Genomic DNA, 12,533 nt, shown 5'->3' on the forward strand with positions numbered 1-12,533 from the left:
GAGTGTATATTTTGAGATTTTTAAACTGGCAAGATGTTACATCTCCAGCTTCAGTGTTTGAACAAAAGAAGTCAGACGAATGAGAGGAATCAAAACACAAATGCCAACATTTTTCCTTCAAACGCTACAGCCAACATCAGTTTGAATGTCTTAAATAGCACTTCAAGTGTTTTGACATATTCCACTAGCGTGGTCATCCTTTAATCAAGATCTTAGGAAGCCAGTTCTATCAAAATAATGGTGAATGTTGGCTGATCTGAATGGCATAAATGGCTTTCCTACTAAACCAGTCATTGCCAACACCAGTCGTCGCTCAGCAGGGGCAGGGGCAGGTAAGACCAACTCCCAACGATCTGGGACATTAGTTCGACGTCTTCAAACGAAACTCGGAAAACCACCAGGTGGTAGGTGAAAGTAATTGATGTGTACTAAAAAAATACATTACAGTGGACAGGTTATGAGGGCCAATGTCTCAGAGTTTTTCTTGTTCAGTCTGCTCTTGTATATCTAACCACATACTTTGTGTTTGATTTAAAAGGTTTTGAACGAATCATGTGCAATATTTGGCCTTTCTCATTGATGTGAACAAGTTTACCAGCATATTTTTCAAGATTTACGTGTGTGCAGATTTTTCTTATGTAGGCCTTTTGCTGAGGTTTATTTTTGTAACACTCGATGACAAACCCGAAGCGTAACATCACCCCACTGAGGACAAATTTAACTCCATAGTTTGGATTTGATATAATGCCAAACGATTTTGCCCCTCCCGAGTAGGCTTTTATTAAGTGTGTCTGAAGTAAGCTATACCCGGATGATTGTCCTTTCTTGTAATGATATACAGCCACTGTCAAATAGTTTTCACGCTGACATATAAAACCAACTGCGAATAAGTTGTAGTCGAACATCACCCCACTGAGGACAAATTTAACTCCATAGTTTGGATTTGATATAATGCCAAACGATTTTGCCCCTCCCGAGTAGGCTTTTATTAAGTGTGTCTGAAGTAAGCTATACCCGGATGATTGTCCTTTCTTGTAATGATATACAGCCACTGTCAAATAGTTTTCACGCTGACATATAAAACCAACTGCGAATAAGTTGTAGTCGAACCAAGTTGGATGAACTTTGTGAACATGAGGGAAGTGAAGATGCGTTTTATTAGTTAACCGTAGAACAGGCTCTGAGCCTGATTCTATGTAGTAGTCAAACAAAAAAATACTTCGGGAAAAATCAATGCACATCATGAAGGCCTTTTCAGCAAAGTTTAAATTTAAAACCAGGTTAGATATAGGGTAGTTTACATATTTTTTTTCGAGACACTGCCTCCCCTCCTTTGGCAGAATTAGACTTCCGTTTACAATACCCTTTGCAAAATCATACATGTAGACATTAGGACCATCAAAAATCAAGAGGAATTTTTCAAAGTAGGCAGATGTTTCTCCCGGCTGGCGTGAGAAAAACGAGCCGTTATATTTCACTCGAAACACATGAGTTATTGGTTTATACTCATAAATCAAAAAGTTCGAAACTCCTGATTTTTCAAAATATACTGCTATAAGATACTCGAGATTGAGGTGGTAGTGCTTGACAGGTTTTGGTGGTATGAGTAATGCCGGGGGACCCCGTGTATACATGTTCCTGTGCTGAACAGAATGTCAGAGAAATCAGCGAACCATTCATCTTAACGTCAAAATCAGTGATTTCCAGAGTTTGACGCGGCTATGTGTGCTCGCTGTACATAACGGCCTTTCAGTAATCGGTGTTATACCACAATTAACCTACAGTGGTGACCTATCACCATCCGGAGACTATCAGATTCCGATCCCTAAACATTTTACCTGCTCAGTAACACAATGAGTCAAGTTTGCTTGACATTTGCTTCTTCTCCATTCTACCAAGAATGAATAAAAATACTAAAAATTTGGACTGCAGTACTACAGCACCTTAAAATATCGGCTCGGGTTTGGACTGTATTTTAGCTCCACCCTCGAGTGTCTTGGTAACTCAACCAAGGTCCGAAGCCGAGGGTTCAATTTCTATTCTAAAATACCTCAAACTTAAAAAGATAGGCCACGAAAATAACTTGAATATGTGCGAATTTGGCAAATTCCATCCATCGCCGCCCCGGAGCGCCGGTAGCGCCGTTGTTTACATTATGTTACGGCAACGTTACAATCTTGACACTAGAGGCGCTGATGTCGTTCCTAAACAACGGCTCCAGCACTGCTCAATTGCCACCATCTTGAAAAGCAGTACCGCGCATGTGGAAATGTAAAGAATCTTTACAATTGCAAAGAGGCTATCGCATCACCACTACGCCCGAGAACACGATGACTGCACTACGCTGCATTGATAGTTTGCAATAAATTCACGTAAAAACACACAAGAACATCTCGGGTTTTATTTACAAAGATCATATTTTGTTATTTATTTATAAAACAAGCCATTTTATGAAAGAAGGTGGCACTTACTAGGCCTGGATAAGACTTTGGAGTTGGAAGTGGTCGTGACGCAGTGTTGAAAACACCTGAATCTCAGGATGCCGATATCCAAGATGGCGGAATTCTACCAATTCCAGTGTCTGAAATTGAATCAATGCACATCATGAAGGCCTTTTCAGCAAAGTTTAAATTTAAAACCAGGTTAGATATAGGGTAGTTTACATATTTTTTTTCGAGACACTGCCTCCCCTCCTTTGGCAGAATTAGACTTCCGTTTACAATACCCTTTGCAAAATCATACATGTAGACATTAGGACCATCAAAAATCAAGAGGAATTTTTCAAAGTAGGCAGATGTTTCTCCCGGCTGGCGTGAGAAAAACGAGCCGTTATATTTCACTCGAAACTTAGTTTGAACCCATCTGGAGACCATGATAACTCAAAATGTCATTTTGGGACTCTCGTCATACGGGTTTCGCGTGAAAATAGCTGCAGTGTATAAAATTAGATCATGGCTATTTATACACGAGTCCCGTCATGCACTTTCTTTGCCACACTGTTTTCAAGCAAGCCAATTCAGAATTATGCCACGGCACAAATAGGAATTGTGGTGCACCATAAATCAACCAATCAAAATATCGGATCTCGTGAATTATGCCTCGGCAGAATTCAGAATTATGCACGGCATAAATAGGAATTGTGGTGTGGCATAACTGGACCAATCAGAAGGTGGCTATCGTTTATTTATGGTGCGGCATAAATCGCACTTCCGTCCACAATTCCTATTTATGCCGCGGCATAATTCACGAGATCCGATGTTTTGATTGGTTGATTTATGGTGCGCCACAATTCCGATTTTTGCCGTGGCATAATTCTGAATTCTGTCCACTCGCGCCAGCCATAGACGTTAGCACTCAAGATTTTCATTCATTCCTTGCGAAATCCCAAAGAGGACGCTTTTAGTGGCAACCGAAACGCTGAAGTTGTGTCCCGAAAGTTAAAATTGGACGTCAAGTCCCAAAACGGTCATATCTCAGAAACGGGAGGTCAGACTGACATGGAGTTTTTACGTACGGAATAAGAAGAAGATCAATGTAGGAAGCTTTTTTCTTAGAGCCGTGCGATTTACTCAATGTATACTGTCTGAACAACAGACATCTGAAGTTGGGCATTCTTTGCCTACTTAAATGTCATCCTTACATGAAAATGATTAGTACATGTATATGTTTGACAGCTTTATTCAGCATTATCAATTTCTATCCATGTTTCCGTTAGATTCGTCCAGATATCGCATGCCGAATTTCCAAGTAAAATATGTGATTTGGTATCTTACAGACGTACGTCATCTTGGCAATACAAGGCATTATTTCATTCCAAAATTTGCGTGACCTCGGGGCTGTTAAGGAAAATTCACCAAATCAATGAGACGGTGGGGCAGAAAGTTGCATTGTTCACAAAAGAACAATCTGGGCAGTGCTTATCTTCTCATCTCCTATCACTACGACATCAAGCGGGAAAGATTACCTCCTTTTTACCTACACTCAACTCCTTTTCTGTTTCTACGATGCTCCGGTAATTTCCAGTTTGCCATGGGCGTAGCCGTTGAATGAAAAATATTTACCTTTACCTCCCTAAAACTGTATTAAAAACCAAATTTCTGCGTCAATAATTCTCGAGTTTTCTACAACAACAGCGACACAGGCTACTATGTCCATATCAATACGTTACAGGCGTCGATGCATTAAGAGTATGTCATTTCTGTAGCACACGACGTTGAGACTTTCGGGCTCTATGAAAATAATGTTGCACTTGTGGCGATGACTGTTGCACTCGGTTACTCCAAAGCTAGTAGAGGGTTACACCCGGTGCCAATCAATGGAAAGATTGGCATTTGTGGCGATAGCTGGTTCTCATTTATCTCTCTCCCACCATCACGTGATCATACCAGAGAATTTGGAAAATGGTCACGACTGATTTGAAGTTACCTCCGATGGTTCTGTGCCGCGCTAACGCTGTGCTGTAGGCCGCTCCTCACGTACGCCTAGATTTCATCCAGTCAGAATGCACTTGGTTATCCATTTGTCTGGAATAGATTACAACAAAAGCATACAGAAAACCATTTATGAATTCTGGGGTATCAGACAACACCCTATGGTGGTCTTTGGCTTGGAAATCCCTCTAATAAGAATCCCGGTGGCGTCTGCTCACGTTATTTTTCAAATCATGCAGTAAATCATACTCTGGACAACTTTATTTTAGCTGTTTCAATTGTTCAATTGTTTTAATAGTTCAACTTTTTTATGGAAACGCGATATAGATTTTTGAAGCGATTCAGCTATTACTGCGCGTGGCCGTATAACTATTGACTTTTGTAGATTGTGGCTTATTCTACATTACTTATTGTGCCTTTTACTGGCTTTTTTCTGTCTTCCGCGAGTTTTGAGGGAATCCTATTGAAAATTCAGGTGTCTGCGAGGCAAACTTAGAGGCTTCCCCGTAGTGATTTATTATGCGAATTACTTATGAATTCTAAAACACCTGGGTTTAGAATGATTGAACCGCACTTAACAGTGTCAATGCACCATGCGCCAACGAAGCCTCGTTTTGAATTCAGCCGTTGTGGTTAGGCAGCCAAAAGCGCTTAGGTTGGTGCAAAATATTGACGCAGTCAATAAGAAATTCAGAGAAGTTTCCCAGAACAATTGTTTTGGCAGAGAGTCCAGTGCCTAGGTGTCGACATATCAAATTTCTTGGACAAATACTTACAAATGTGTCGCCACTGGTGGAATTTTAGAGTTTGAACTATGCGTGATATGTTATGTATCCTAATGACATACCGTTCACCCACCATAAAAATTCGTAGCCCTAGATGCAACCAATAGCTTCAAAATGGCAAGAGACAGATTTTCAAGATGACCGGCTGGAGACCAGAAAGTAAAATCGCGAAAACGAATAATGATTCTGCGCCTATTGCCCAAAGATATTTCCATGCCAAGTTTCAGCCATCTGGCCCAAGCGGTTACGAAACGTGCTGCGCTAACGGACGACGGACGCCACGGTGTCGTATAAGCTCCCCACAGCTGAGCTAACGACTGTTAGTCGTCCTACTGTTAAAGTCGTTACTGTTCCAAGAGACACCGCCTGTCGGACTCTGCTGAAATTTACAGATGTGCACAACACGTCATTGGAGAAGTGTACAAATTTTGGACATTTTTTTGGTCTCTCCGTCCTAGAAGATATTAAACTTTAAAGACAGGCAGTTTTTTTCTTAAAGGGCCAACTTGGGCATGAGATTTGTTGGTTTTTCAAACAAAACAGGTGGCTTCCAGAATGACCGCAACTTCTCCAAATATGATCATTGAAGTCATTGAACTGCAGCAATAAACAATGCAATAGACCAGGATGAAGCCTTAGGCCTACGCCTGAAATCCGCAAGCCAAGTCCAAAACTGCCCCGCAACACTGGCGAAAATAATTAACAACGATCAGCATAAGTGTGATGCTAGAAATGGCGGCCTATGTTGTCAAACAGGGGTATTATCCCCCTAGCTGCGTAACTCCCACGCCCAAGTTGACCCTTCGCTAAATCGTCCATTGAGACCTTGAGCTGCTAGCATTGGATTTTCTTGTTCATCACTTTAGGTGAGGACTGTCCAATGGACGCTAAATCGTCCTCACGACTGATTGAGAAATAAACTGTCATCTCCCAAAGAATCCAATGGATGCTAAATCGTCCATTGAGGCCTTGAGCTGCTAACATTGGCTCTTCTTGTTCATCACTTAAGGTGAGGACTGTCCAATGGTCGCTAAATCGTCCTCACGACTGATTGAGAAATAAACTGTCTTCTCCCAAAGAATCCAATGGATGCTAAATCGTCCACTGAAGCCTTGAGCTGCTAGCATTGGCTTTTCTTGTTCATCACTTTAGGCGATGACTGTCCAATGGACGCTAAATCGTCCACTTAGACCTTGAGCTGCTAGCATTGGCTTTTCTTGTTCATCACTTTAGGTGAGGACTGTCCAATGGACGCTAAATCGTCCACTGAGGCCTTGAGCTGCTAACATTGGCTTTTCTTGTTCATCACTTTAGGTGAGGACTGTCCAATGGACGCTAAATCGTCCATTGAGGCCTTGAGCTGCTAGCATTGGCTTTTCTTGTTCATCACTTTAGGTGAGGACTGTCCAATGGACGCTAAATCGTCCATTGAGGCCTTGAGCTGCTAGCATTGGCTTTTCTCGTTCATCACTTTAGTTGAGGACTGTCCAATGGACGCTAAATCGTCCACTGAGGCCTTGAGCTGCTAGCATTGGCTTTTCTTGTTCATCACTTTAGGCGAGGACAGTCCAATGGACGCTAAATCGTCCTCACGACTGATAGAAAAATTAACTGTCTTCTCCCAAAGAATCCAATGGATGCTAAATCGTCCATTGAGGCCTTGAGCTGCTAGCATTTGCTCTTCTTGTTCATCACTTTAGGTGAGGACTGTCCAATGGACGCTAAATCGTCCACTGAGGCCTTGAGCTGCTAGCATTTGCTCTTCTTGTTCATCACTTTAGGTGAGGACTGTCCAATGGACGCTAAATCGTCCACTGAGGCCTTGAGCTGCTAGCATTTGCTCTTCTTGTTCATCACTTTAGGCGAGGACTGTCCAATGGACGCTAAATCGACCACTGAGGCCTTGAGCTGCTAGCATTGGCTTTTCTTGTTCATCACTTTAGGTGAGGACTGTCCAATGGTCGCTAAATCGTCCATTGAGGCCTTGAGCTGCTAGCATTTGCTCTTCTTGTTCATCACTTTAGGTGAGGACTGTCCAATGGACGCTAAATCGTCCATTGAGGCCTTGAGCTGCTAGCATTGGCTTTTCTTGTTCATCACTTTAGGCGAGATTGAGAAATAAATGGTCTTCTCCCAAAGAATCCAATGGACGCTAAATCGTCCATTGAGACCTGATCAGCTAGCATTAGCTTTTCTTGTTCATAGAAAGAGACAAACATAACAATATCAAACTATTCCACTTTTGTTTTACTGATTATTATTATAAAAGCACGGAACATTACAGTTTAATATCAAGGCAATATTTAAATATTTACAGGGACACTAATAACATACTCCAATATCTCGTCATTTTTCCACTTAAGCCCCCTTCAGCCTGACATTTGAATTACCTGTATCTCAACAATACAGTAGAACCTCCCTTAGCGGACACCTCTCTATTGAGGATAACCTCTCTATAAAGGACACTAGTTTTGGTCCCACATTGGTTGTTTCTATTCAATTTGACCTCTCTAATCAGGACACCTCTCTATTAAGAACAGCACTTGTCAGTCACGAGGGTGTCCTTGGTAGAGAGGTTCTACTGTACTTGTCAAAACCTCTCCGCATCTTATTTCTTTAGAAAGAAGAGAGGGTATAAAGAAATAGATGTTGGAGGCGAAACCATTATGAAATACAACATTACTTATCACACCAGGTACTAGAAAATGCAATCAGTCAATTTCCTTTGAAGTGATCCATGTATTCTTCACGTACATCCTTTGAAGTGACATATATTTATACATCCTTTGAGATGACATATTTCATCTCATTTCTATCCAGCCAGATTTATACATCCTATGAAGCGAGTTGTATAAATCATTTGAAGGGAGCCAGATTTATACATCATGTGAAGTGAGTTGGATAAATCATTTTAAGAGAGCCAGATTTATACATCCTTTGAAATGGGTTGGATAAATCATTTGAAGGGAGCCAGATTTATACATCCTGTGAAGTGAGTTGTATAAATCATTTGAAGGGAGCCAGATTTATACATCCTGTGAAGTGAGTTGGATAAATCATTTGAAGGGAGCCAGATTTATACATCCTGTGAAATGGGTTGGATAAATCATTTGAAGGGAGCCAGATTTATACATCCATTGAAGTGAGTTGGATAAATCATTTTAAGGGAGCCAGATTTATACATCCTTTGAAATGGGTTGGATAAATCATTTGAAGGGAGCCAGATTCATACATCCTATCACATTGCTAATTGTTTAAACATCTTTGGAGCTTTCTACACTATACTCCACTTAAAGGCCATGACTCCAGGTATTTTGCCATTTCCTGCTGTAAGACGATTGCAAAATTGCACCTAACAATCTATACAATACAGAAAACCCCATGCAATTTGCTACATCCATTTTGAAGACTAGCATATACCCGAGGCGCGGGCTGTTCGAGGTATAAACATCGGATTGTGTGGGTGCTGGTATGTTGTGGGTTTGGTGTAAATGGGGTGCTGGTTTGTGAGTAACACTTTTTTCATGAGTGTAATACTTCTTGAAAATGGAACTATGTAACCATGTACATGATGTGCAGGCGTCCACAATGCTAAACTAGTATTGGGCAATTCGCCTAACAGCAAATTGCAGACCATATCCCTGGTGAAAGTATTTTGTCATGTTGAGAAATTAGGTTTGCACCAGGATATAACCAGATAACCTGAATAACCAGCTGAATTAGGTTGTGACAGTAGGTGCATCATAAATACTAGAATTAGCGATGGTTCTGGGACTGCAACAACTCAGCATATGGATGGTCAGAATCCAGCAGACAACAAGCAAATGTAATCTGAATCTCAACATCTTTCGTATCTTTTGATGAGTTTTCTGGTCGAGTGAGGGAAACCAGTTGGCCATCTGATCTGGCTGGTGGGGATGAAAGCTCCCAATGTTGGGACGACCAATAATACATTGCGTCTCCACAGTATTTATATTATAATACCTCCCTCCATGCACACATGGTTCTGCTGCCAATTTTTTCTTCAAATGATCTAGGTGTCAATCATGCACTTGTGGGTACTGGCACCACGTAGGTAACTTCTGATCTGATCTTAAGTGGCAGGTTTTTGGTGCTTTGTCCTGGTGCTCATTTTTAAGATGACAAAACACTATCACCAGGGATATGGTCTGCAATTGCTGTTAGGATAGTCACAACCTGGGGACAAAAAATAAATGCGATTTAGACTTCGCATTCCTTTGAAGTGTAGGTTGCAACATCCCAGGCCATTGATGCATGCATGGTCACAACATAGGGGCAACCGGGAATCATGGCAAGGATTTTTACAACCATTCTTTTGAGGTGTAGATTGTGATGTGAGGGAAGTGTCTTGATCTCTACATAAAATTCCTTCGACATGGTGCAACAAACCAGTCCAGTAGATATATACATGGTCATAGCATACGGCATCGAGACAACCAGTATGCAAGGTTACGGCCAGGCCCAAGGGGTATGACCGATCAGCACTAAGAGTAAAAACGTAAAATGCAATAATATCTTTTTAAACTAACTGCCACAGTAGGTTTATTTATTCAGTCTTTTTGAAGTAAAAGTATTACAGTGAAAAGAACGAAATACGGCTGGAATATTATACTGGTTTGTCTTCGGACGGCAAATTCAGCACTGCACCGATGTCAAGGTTAAGACGGTTATACGACTTTGCCTCATCAGCTCCTCGTGGTCAAGGGTCCTATATCCGTGACTGATGCGGTCGCAGAACAGAACAGATGCTGATCATCCCCGTCACTGCGCCAGGCTGTAGTGTAAAACAGAGCGAGAAATATTTTAACTTCACCAGAAGTTTTATCATTCATTATTCAGACCAACAGACACTGACTACCTGCTAATAGTCTATGAATTTCATTGTCATAATTCAGAACAAACACTTATCACCTTTGCTGACAATATTTTCAGAAGGTGTGTACATTCGTGTGTCCATTACACTGCACGTGTATACGTGCTTTACTGTACATTTCTACAGGAGTGAGCAGAATGTACAGAAAAACGATCTCCAAAACTGTTGCTTTCAGCACTCGCGACACGTTAAGCGAGGTTTTAGCAATTATTTTCAGTGAAGGTATATCTCATGTGTAGAGTCTGGGTGATTTTCAGACATTCTTAGGTGTTTAAGGCGCACAGTTTGATGAAACTTGCCCGAATTCGTAATTTTTTTGATGAATGTATATCCGCCATTGCGGGGATCTGGAAACTTTCGGATGACAAGTTTGCCTCAAAAGATGGACGTGCTCCCTATAATCACCCAAACTAACAGCGAATATATATTCTTAAGATCCTTTTCTTGACCTCTGATGAGTTAATTTTGTCTGATGCAGTGTTTCAACACAAATTTGAGGGCGATTACAATCACGAAAAAATCACACTCACCCAGTCTAGAATGCGTAGATGAAATGTCTGTTGGCTCTTCCATGTAGCGGGTATCCTCCCACCTGTTCAGGTCGGGACAGATCAACGTTGAGCAACTTGCCTAATCGGTAAAAACGCGGGAGGCAGTGCTATTACCGGAACGGTTCAGAACCGGCGATTTTCATCAAAAATCACCCGAAAACTAAATGAAATGGCCAGGGCCATTGTGCTCACCTCATGTGGAGGAAAGATGGATAAAGAGCATGGTCTTGTGTCATGTAGTGTTAGGTTTGATGTAGGTCCAAGCAATTACAATTTCCCCAAAATGGCCAATTTACAGTACATTCGACCTCTGTGACCTTGAAAAGTAGGTCAAATCAAAGAAGACCAGGGTGACACATTGAATGGTTGTTAGAATTAGATGTACCTATGATATAAAATTGGTGCCAATCGGGCAAGTCATTACTAGGAATAATGGCATTTTGAAGAATTTAGGATTTGGCCCCCTCCCTGGAGGCCAAACGGCAAATCAGATCGCACCAAACTTCGGTACCTGAGATCACCTGACCAAGGGGTACATGTGTACTTAATTTGTGATCAATAGTCATTGCAGTTAAGAAACGTGCCATAGTTACGGCCTGACGGCGAATTTACGCCATTTGACCTCTGTGACCTTGACAAGAAGGTCAAATTAAAAACCTGTGTGACATATACTGTATGGTGGTTAGATGTACCCATGATATCAAATTGGTGGCAATCGGGCAAGAAGTTAAGGAATAATCACATTTTAAAGGTTTTTGGATTTTGCCCCCTGGTGGTCAAGTGGTGAATCATATTGGACCAAACTTTGGTCCCTGAGATCACCTGACTAAGGGGTAAATGTGTACCAAATTTGGTATCAATAGTCATTGCAGTTTAGAAACGTGCCATCGTTACATCCTAACGGCCAATTTACACCATTTGACCTCTGTGACCTTCAAAAGGAGGTCAAATCAAAAACCCGGAGGATATATGATGCACCTTTGCTAGAAGTACCTACCATATTTTTTTCAAAATTTCCCGACTACTATTAAGGGAGATATTGCATATTTTCACTTTTAACGTTTGGCCCCCTGGTGGCCAAACCATGAAACGAATCGGACCGAAACTTGGTCTCCCAGGTGTCATTACATAAGGGTACATGTGTACCAAGTTTCAACTCAATAGCTCTAACAGTTACGAAACGTGCCCTGCTAACGGACGACGGACGACGACGACGACGACGACGACGACGACGACGACGACGACGGACGACGGACGCCACGGTATGGGATAAGCTCACCTCTGCTAAGAGGTGAGCTAAAAAGCAAGCAACGGCTGCAAAAATAAAGTACATGTTGTTCGTTAGCAGGTTATGAAACGTAACCTAACCAAATTTCAGGTCGTTCCGTGCGGCAGTTTCGGAGATACGTGTCGAAAACCACATCCCTCGGGTCCTGGCGATCGGCTCAGTAAAAACAATAGACCATATCCACGGAGTTGTGGATGTGGTCTAACTAATTCTCGGAAAACCAAGATGGTGCAGACTGGTGATGTACTCGATATCAGCCAGCGATTAGCGCCAAAATGGTTTAAGTTACCGGTGTGTGGGTAAATCTTGTCTCCCGTTGGGTGCATTGTGTCCTAAGATGAGCTATTTGTGAATAAATGGCTGTCTCGAGGTGGAAAAGCAGCATTTTTCCTTCAGATATGGGCGCCGCCATCTTGCATGCTGGCGTCAGTGACGTCGATTTTGATTGGTGGATGATGCGCGCATGGAAGGAACCATTTGAGCAGGACATCTGATTGGTTGATAGCGGAGGTGGGAGGTGGCTCGGCAATTTTTGTGACGGTAATAATGCAGAGAGATTACTGATGGACTTCTCGGCGAAGAGAT

This window comes from Lineus longissimus, chromosome 8 (genome assembly GCF_910592395.1).
Source record: "Lineus longissimus chromosome 8, tnLinLong1.2, whole genome shotgun sequence".
NCBI lineage: Eukaryota > Metazoa > Nemertea > Pilidiophora > Heteronemertea > Lineidae > Lineus > Lineus longissimus.